The sequence below is a fragment of the Telopea speciosissima genome, chromosome 1 (assembly GCF_018873765.1).
Source record: "Telopea speciosissima isolate NSW1024214 ecotype Mountain lineage chromosome 1, Tspe_v1, whole genome shotgun sequence".
Taxonomy (NCBI): Eukaryota; Viridiplantae; Streptophyta; class Magnoliopsida; order Proteales; family Proteaceae; genus Telopea; species Telopea speciosissima.
Window position 1 is genome coordinate 11,425,106 of NC_057916.1, and position 10,004 is coordinate 11,435,109.

Sequence of the window (10,004 nt, forward strand, 5' to 3'; positions counted from 1 at the left end):
TTAATTCCATTACTGAAAAAATCCTAAACGGTATGAACCGCAGAGAAATCCCTATTGCACCAATCACCAGACGAAGAAAAGCATCAAGTGACTATTTTAAGAATACGATATTTTTTCGTGCCCGTCTAGAGAAGGTATTTATGTCTTTTCACGATTTGTGGTAATCGTATTCTTAGGTGTGAACGCGTGGGACTTTGGAATGATTCCTTCCATGACCGGCGCTTAGAGCCAAAGACTGTAAGAAGGACACGTGGGGAACAGATATTGGAGGGCTTGGTAAAGGGTATCACCAAAGGCGGGGAACCAGTGGCTAAGAAGTGGTCATTTGTCCACGTCAACATCAGAGGCGGCCGCGCATGTATTTATCTGAGAAACAAATGCTTAGATGAGGAGAGAAAAATACGTCCTTTAATGGCATAGTTAAAGGCAGAAAGATACACTTCATTTGAAAATTATACTCATAATTAAAGGAAGAAAGATACACTTATTACTAAAAGATAAACAAAAGGGATGGAAAGAAAATTATTTTTATTTGGAAATATTGTTTTTAGTACGAACAATGACGGTTGCTGTCCAGAAATTTCATCCGTTGGATTGGGATCATGATGGCTTATGGATTAACTAATGGAGGGGAAAGATTAAATTGAATTAAAATATGATAGTCAAAACTTACAACGATCATATTCAATGTCGTTATATCTCTTTTATGTTTTTTACATTCTCTTTCTTCTTGACACTCTTTTTTATTTTTTATTGTGTATATCTCATGTATACGAATCATGGGACACTCCTCTCTTGTGCATCTATTGGTTCAAATGTGAGACGTAATTTTATATGAGTGGAATATAGATTTCATTTCTTAATTATTATATCATTCATGGATTTGTGAGTGATCAACCAAGGAAAATAAGAAGGAAAAGAAATTAAATAATTCATAAAAAAAAAAAGGGATTTTTTTAATCATTACCTAAATGATTGTGCATTAATTCTATATCATCTTAAATTTGATTATTATATTTTATTTTATTTTACAATCAATTGACTTTAAATTTAAAAATAAAATAAAAATTACGTTGGAAGATCTAATTATTAAATATGTCAAGAATTTTAATATCAACAAATTTCATCCATTGGATTGGGACCATGAGAGCTTGTAAGTCAACAAATGGAGGGAAGAGATTGAATTAAGTTTGAATACAATGGTTCAAAACTCCAAAGTATCGTACTCAATGTTGTCATTTCTCTTTTATATTTCTTAAGTGATGAAAGAATATAGTTATGATTATTAAGAAGAACGAATACATGTAATATGCATAGTTTGCAGACACTCTCTTTCCTCCCAGAACATGTGTGCCCTATATAAACAAATCATGAGACACCCCTTTATGCGTCTATTGGCTTGGCGGGGGAGACGTCATTGCGTGTGAGTGGGATGTAGATCTCCTACCCTAATTATTTTATCATTCATGAACATGTGGGTGATCAACAAGTGAAATATATTATTAATGGAAAAACTAGGTATTATTAAGGTGAGAGAAACGTACGCTGTCTAGTTAACAAAAGAGAATAAAAAATAAAAAAAAAAGAAATGAAATTAATATATCCATAAAAACAAAATTTGTAATCATTACCTGAATTATTGTGCATTAGTTCCAAATCATTTTAAATGTGATTACTAAAATTTATTTTATTTTGTAATTACTAAATATGGAAATAATTTTAATATCAACAAATTTCATCTGGATTGAGATCATGAGGGCTTTTAGAACAACCAGGGGGGGGGAGGTTGGATTGAATTAAGTTCAATTCCAATGGTTCAGAACTCAGGAGGACTGTATTCAATGTCGTCATTTATCTTTTATACATCTTTTTGCGATGAGAGAATATAGTCATATTTACTAGGGGAAATAATATACATGCGATGTGTATCGTTTTCACACTCTCTTTCCTCATGACACTCTCCTTCCCCTTGACCATGTGAGCCCACATGTACGAATCTTGAGGCACCTCCTCCTGTGCATCTACTAGATCAGTATAGGAGATATCATTGCATGCGAATGACACATAGATCCACTATCTTAATTAGGGGTGTCAATGGGTCGGGTTGGGCCGGGCCTGCCTAAACCCTGGCCCTGACCTAACCTTGGCAGGGCCAAGAAACCCTCAACCCTGACCCGACCCTGCCAGGGTTTTACCTAACCCGGCCCTGCCCAGATTGACCCTGGTAGGGTCGGGCAGGGTCGGGTTGGCCCTGATTGACCCTGTCCCTGAACTGACCTTGACTTTAATTTGTTTTTTTTTGGAAATGGTTTTTCTTATGCCTGTAATTTTTACTATGCCAAAGTTGATCAGATTGTAAACATCACTTCAATGATTGAACAGAGTAAGAAGAAGACCAAATTACAACACTGCAACATTTGATTCAACTATTGATATTCATACTAGGCCTAATTCATACAAAAATAAAAAGCAAAGCAACATGGAAGAATCAACCCAAAAACAGCAGATCACACAACCAAGGGTTACAATGTTGCGCAACCGATGAAAAATATACCTAGTAAAAAAACTCCACCACCATCAACCGTCTCCACTCATCCAGCGTTGGAAAGATTCACAAGAGCAACGCCAAATTGTTCCAGGGGATAGATCAGAATTCGATCTGAAGCCATAATAGGAATCCAAAGCTTGCTCTTCATTAAATAAATCTCCATTCAAACGGCAAAACCTGCAAAACAAAAATCACATGATAAAGAAAAAGAAAATCCAAAAAATGAAAAAACTAAAGGCAACAACCATCACCAAAGCCAAGCAGCTTCTTCCTATAGATCAACCTTGTTCCGCCACACGTTTAACCCAAAAACTTAATAGAAACAAATGCAAAATATATAAACATCAAAACAGAGAATAAACTTCGGATTTCAATCACTACAGGCAATACCCACCCAAAGAAAAAAAAAATCACTACAAAGAAGCAATCAAACACAACTCCGGTTAATCATGAGAGCGCAAAAAGTCAAAAATTAAGAGTGGGAGAGAGACGAGATAACGAAAGAGATAGAGGGACAGAGAAGAAGCCATAACTTGTTGAAAAAAAACCCTAAATCATAGAGAGTGGGAGAGAGACCAGATAACGAGAGAGATAGAGGGACAAAGAAGAAGCCATACCTTGTTTAATGATTTGCAGGTTGCAAAGGAGTGACGGCACTTGAAGGCTCGACGAGATAACGAGAGAGAGGGAAGGAGGAAGAGGAAGGCAGGAGTCGCAGGAGCGGCAGCTTTTCTCCCTTACGGAGTTAAGGGATCTAGAGGAAAAGTGAAAAAATGAAATACGATGTAGGGCTTAGCCATGGTTTTTTTGTCTTTTCATTAATAATATATATACCTATAACTAATACAGGGCCGGGCCGGGCCAAACCCGAGGTCTTATCCCGAACCCGACCCGACCTTGCCAGGGTCAGACTAAAACTCAACCCTAACCCGCCCTTCAGACTAATAAATCAGGGTCGGGTTCGGGCCGGGCTCAGGGCAGGTTCGGGCCAACCGGGCATTATTGACACCCCTAATCTTAATCATTATATCATTTATGGACTTGTGGGTGATCAACGAGTGAAATTCATTATTAATAATTGCGCCTTTCTAAGGCTAAGAGAAATGGAGTTTTCACGTAGGCTCTATATGGTTGCAAGGAAATTATAAAAGTAGTGAAATTAAACAACCCATTAAAAGGTGGACCCACTTAGGGTGAGGATGAAAACTTTATTAACCATTGGATTTTGTTGCCTGGTACAGCATTTTGAAAACCAATTGTCATCTTTAATATAAAATCAAGTTAAAATTAAGTTAAGGCGATTGCATCTTCTTTCCCTCATTTTGTTTTCCCTCTTTTTGGTGGAATCCAATACATATATGTTAGATTTTATAATTTTTTTCTATTGATTCCATTTAAACACCATTAATTTTTAATGTTTAAATTAGAAACATTGGGGAATGAAGAAAAGCAAGGTGTTCTCCAAGGATTTGCTTTAATTTATTAAGAATAAATTCAATAAATATACTACCTAATTAAGGATTTTCATTCAATATATTTTGAATCAAGGAAAAAAAAAAATGACGAGAAGGCAAGAAAGTGAATATATATGTTAGGGAGAATGTTCTCTGCGGGGGGGGCAGGCTGCTCCCAGACACATGGGGATGGCGCAATGACCACCCTGCCCCCTTGAGTGGCAGGCCCATGTGTCTGAGCGCAGCCTGCGCTGCAGCACAGAGAACATGAGCCCTATATGTTAATAGATATTTAACCTCAATAATTACATTACAAGTTTAAATTTTTTATTCTTATATGTAATTAGCTTACTCCAATAGTTGGGCCAAGGTGTAACGTGTTGTTATCATTTATTTCACAGCTTATGAGGTGCTTCCATGCCAGTTTAAGAAATATATCTCAGTTGGTAGTTGTAACAAATCTATGAAGCATTCCCTGGGAAGTGTTTTATGGAATTCTTGTATATAGGTTTGGTGTTGGAGAAAAAACACACACAATTTAGGGTCCCACTATAATCTCGGAAATCCTAATTGATGTCAATTGGAAAGTTTGCTAAGAACATTTTTGTGTATCAATGTCAGAACTATCATTGGTTGAAAATGGATAAAAAGGAATCACTTGAAAGTAGGGATTCTTCCTTCTACAAGAGTGATGGAAAACTTCACTTTTTTTCTTTTTTGGGAAAGAGAAAACTTTCCACTTTTTTTTTTTTCTCCTTTTTGGGTAAGAGAACTTTTCCCTAGCTATGGTGTCTACAATTCCATTTCCTGGCTAGTAACCTTTGCATTATACCTATCAAATCTAAAAAAGAAACCTTTGCATTACAGGATGCGCAGATCACACCTTGGATGGTGGGCCCAATACAGGATCGCAGCCATCCACTCCATAACATATGTATGGTGCTAGCACTTCTTATATCCTTAATACAAAGATGTCAATTGAGAACCCCAATCAATAATTAAACTCCTGACACATAGGACACACAAAATGACCACCACACCCCTATCCATTTCTAGGGTTTCAGGGGTGCGACAACGTGATCAAATGGCATTATCTTTCCCAAAAACAATTGACAAGATTGACAATAATTAAACTCCTGACACATAGGGCACACAAAATGACCACCACACCCCTATTCATTTCTAGGGTTTCAGGTGCGACAACGTGATCAAATGGCATTATCTTTCCCAAAAACAATTGACAAGACTGATCACTTATTGGTCCAATTTTGGTCTCAGCTATGAAGAATATATGTATCTGACAAAGTTTCGCCACACCCATGGAAAAAGGAGTATCCCTTAACCAATGGGTTCAAATGTTGTCCATAGGATATCATGCTAACAGTGGAAGATATTTTTCGATCATTCGACAAACATTGATGGTTGTACGATTCCTTTGCCGCAAAGCTAAGGAAATCTTTCCCTTAATTGTTTTTAGAGCCGAATTCGAATCAAACCATAAAAACAACTAGATTCCAATGTGGAAGACTTTGATTTGGGGACTTCGGTTTTTCAACAATCTTCACTCTCTTGGGCCAAGCACATTCATGTTTTAATGGACTTCACCAATCTTCACTCTCTTAGGCCAAGCATATTCATGTTTTAATGGACCCTTAAGTCCATAAAGCTTAAATTTCATTCTAAATTTTCTAATGGACAAAATACATAGGCTAAAAAATCCCTTACTATAACCATGGCCCCTAGAAGTAACAGCTATATTCATTTGTTCCAAAACTTGACTTGTATGCAGAGGACTTAGAATCAATCTGGCTACAAAATTGAGGGCCCATCCAAAATGCTGTGGCAGATTTTTGTTCATATAAGCATATCTAAAGTCTAAACGGACTGTTCAAGGAACCTTTGCCCTATATTATATGCTGTTTCTTTCTTACCCAGGATTTACTTACACAAAGCATAGTTGGTCTGACAACTCGCATAAAATTCACCTTTTGGCATAATTATCAAACTAAATTTTACTTTTCAACGCTATTGGAATACATTGATCACAAAATACCCAGAAGCTACTCTCCAAGTCAAACGCCTTCCAATAACTCTCTCTGCAACATTCACCAATTTATCCACAAAAAATGGTCATTCTAGAGGTAAAATTGTACGTAATTTTCATAGGCAATACCAAACGTATTATTATCAGAGAACTAAAAACTGTACAAATGGAGAAACAAGATGGAAACAGGAATTCCATCAAGCCAAAAGAGAAAAGGAATACTTTATAGTCTACTCAAAAAGTAGTGACGGAAAAGACATTAATAATAACAACACCCCCCAATAAATAGAGCAAGCAACAGCAACTGAGAAATACTATCTATCCGGAATTGTTATGGGGCACCTTAAGTGATCTACGAAATCATACCTGAAATCAAATACCTGTCATGTGACAACTCCGATGGGCCCAAATTTTATGGATGAGTTGACCCCAAAGTCCCTTTCCCACATTTCAACTTTCAGCTCAATTCGAGTAAACCAGGGAAAATTAAACCACCAAAAAATCCATGACTATAAAGGAGCATGGACATACCTAATGGCGGATATAATCCCATCACAAGGGAGGGTAATGGTTGAATTTGAGCTGAAATTTGACACAAGCCCTAGCCGGACCTTGACCTGTCCATCCAATGGCCAGAATTGACAGCACCATCTTGAAACTAAAGGCATTTGCTGTCAGGTGCAATTTCAAAACATCAATTACCTGGGTCATCCATAACTTTTCCATATGTAATTTAACCCAAAAAAAAAGGGAATCTGGTAAGTCAAGATCTCTTGTAGCCATTGAAATTGGCTATGGTAATTTTAATATGCGAAGTGGTTCTATCCGAGAGCATGGCTCCCTGTGTCTATCTCTCTCCTCCCCCAAACAAAGGACAGAGATGTCTTTTTACATGGTGAGGACTGAGGAAAGAGAGACACATGGGAGTGCTGGCGTAGGCCACGCTCCCAGACACAATTCTTTTTCCTTTTAATATGCTACAAAGCTTATGAAACCAAAAAAAAAATCCAACTATTATTGATGCATACTTACTGGATGGCTCATTCTCTCTTTTTTTTTTTCGGGGGGAGGGGCCTTGGCAAGTTAATATTACTTGAATGTCAAGTCTTTTTTTTTTTTTTTTGGGGGGGGGGTGGGGGAGGGGACGAATATTACTTGAATGTCAGGTCATTTTCTTCATTATGCCCCACTCCCCACCCTTACCCCCCCCCCCCCCCAAAAAAAAGAAGCAAAAAAGATCTAAAGAAAGAAACATACCTCCCATTACTACAAGGAATGTTTAATGCAAGTGCTTTTCCCCCCTCTCCTTGGGTTTTTATTCTTTAAAATCTCAAATATTTACAAATTAATAAATTAAAATGAAACTTTGAGGCTTTGAGCACCAAAACATTCTCTGTATAAGAGTCTACAAGAGGATACTGATAATTGACTGTTAAGATGCCCTGCGGTACCTTGGTTTCATCTTTGTAATTAGTCATGATAGGGGGAATTGTCTCGATTCAAGATAGGATTCGAGAGAGTTGTCTGAGGTGCCTGCGGTACCTTGGATTCAATGGAGGCCTTCGGATGCTACAGTTCGGAGGAGTGACTTGATTCAGATTGAAGGTACTAAAAGAGCTAGGGGCAAGCCCAAAATGACCTTGGGACTCTGGGAGAAAAGATAGGCATAGCTTAGGTCTTGTTTCAAGTATGATCTCGAATAGAGCTGATTGGAGGGTAAAGAACCATGTAGCTAATCCCATTTAGTTAGAATAATGCTGAGTTGTGCCGCTATTGCTGTTATGTTCTTTTCTTTCTTCTTTTATTAATCTTTTGTCGTTGCGAGGTTCCATGTAACCAACCCTGTTAGGACAAGGCTGAGTTGTTGTTGTTGTTGTATCATCAATTGTGTCCTCAACAACAATTTTGTCTTATGAAGATCGTTATTTGTGGCATTCAGCAACAAGATTCTTACTTCTGATACCATCAACCTTATGCTGTATTATTTGGTCCCAACAACCTTAAGATGTGTTATTTGGTTCTAGGCAATCTTATGTTGCTAGTTCTGGTTCCCAACAACCTTATGTGTTATTTGGTTCCCACCAATCTTATGCCGCTACTTCTGGTTCCCAGCAACCTTATACTGCTACTTGTGGTTCCCAACAACCTTATGCTGCTACTTGGTTCGCAGTAACCTATACTACACTTTTACCAGTGGTTCGCAACAATCTCTGTTGCAATTTTATCTGTGACCTCTATTTGGGGCTCATAAGAACATACGATCTTTACCAATCAGATCACTAATCATGTGATCTTTACTAATCACATCATTGCTACCCTATTTTTGGGTTTTTGGTATTCTTTTGAATACCTTAGTATTTATAGTTTTGTCTGTCTTTTTTATGGAGATTACTACTTACTACCTACCTTCCTGGAGAAGGGCTAAAGATGTTGTTGCTACTGCTATGAAATTTTGGATTGCGGTTGGTGTTCACTACCGCTTATTTAGTTTGTTGCTAACTGCGTTTATTTGACACAAAATTTCTCTACTATTCTTGCTGATTATTTGTGTGTTTGAGTTGATATTGCTACCAGAATGAAGTTCTCTTTGTGCACACCGGCGTCTACAACTGCTACACATGTTCACGACAGGTTCTGCAGTTAATATTTATTCTTGTTGTTCCAAGCTGGAGCCTTTGATATATACTCCAGCTTGATGGGGGAGTCTTAAGATTTACTGCAGTATCTTCGTTTCATCTTCTGTAATTAGTCACATTAAGGGGAGTGTCCCTATCATGATATGTATTTATACATATAGTTTAGTTAGTCTTTTATTGTTGGTTTAGCTCCTTTAGTTGTATTGCTTGCAATTAGACATTGACTCTTGGTAGGTTTCCGAAACCTACTAAGAGTCTAGTAGCTGACATTATAAATAAGGGGGAATTTCCTAGATCTACTAGATTAAAAAAAGATTTGCAAAACCAGTAGCTGTAAATTATGTTTTACATTTATAAGTTACTTGATTTAAAAAGATTTACCAAACCCCCATGTGAGTAAAAGAAGTTAAATGAATAACCAAAAATGCCCCCAACATCCTTCTCTCTCTCCTTCTTATTCTTCTCCGATGGAACCAACCACTCTCTCCTGCAACCACTCCCTTGATCCCCCTCCCCTGCAATCCCGCCCCACCCTTCTCCTTGCAAACCCGCCCTGTACCACCACCTCTACCGCCAGCCACCCCTAAGATTTCATCTTTGTCTTCATTAGTGCAGTTGATTTTGTCTTCTCTGTTGCAGAAGACATCACCGTGATTTCTGACGTGCCCTTCCAACAAAAAAATGTAAAACCAAATCCACGCCAACCACAAATCCATCCTCCACAACCAATGGCTCACATTTTAAGTCAATCCAAATAGGGTCTTCCTCTATCTTACTGTCTCCACTCACAAACAAAACTCCGGACCCATTTAGAAGAGTCACCGATGAACCAAATACCTCTGTAGCATAGACTTGTCACTTGTGTATCTCTTGTGTGGGTGTGTGTGAGAGAAAGAGAGAGAGAGAGAGAGAGAAGACTAACTTTTTTCTTCCTTCTTATTCACAGCTGCTCAGCTATCATACAAACCAATCAATTCCCACTCTTCATTTCTTCCTCTATCTTCATCTCTCCTCTCTCTCTCTCTCTCCACTCTTCATTTCTTCCTTCCTTTCTCTTCTAATCTTGGCCTTCTCTCCTGATAACATCAAAACCTTAGCTTGCTCTAGAAATTAAAATGAAGTGACTTTGAAGAGACTAAAGCTCTGATCAGTAGTGCAGATGATTTTGTCTTCTCTGTTGCAGAAGCAGAGCTCCAAGTAGAAGGAGAAGGAGAGGAGGATGAAGACGAAGATGAAATCTTAGGGGTGGCTGGCGGTGGAGGTGGTGGTACAGGGCGGGTTTGCAAGGAGAAGGGTGGGGCGGGATTGCAGGGGAGGGGGAT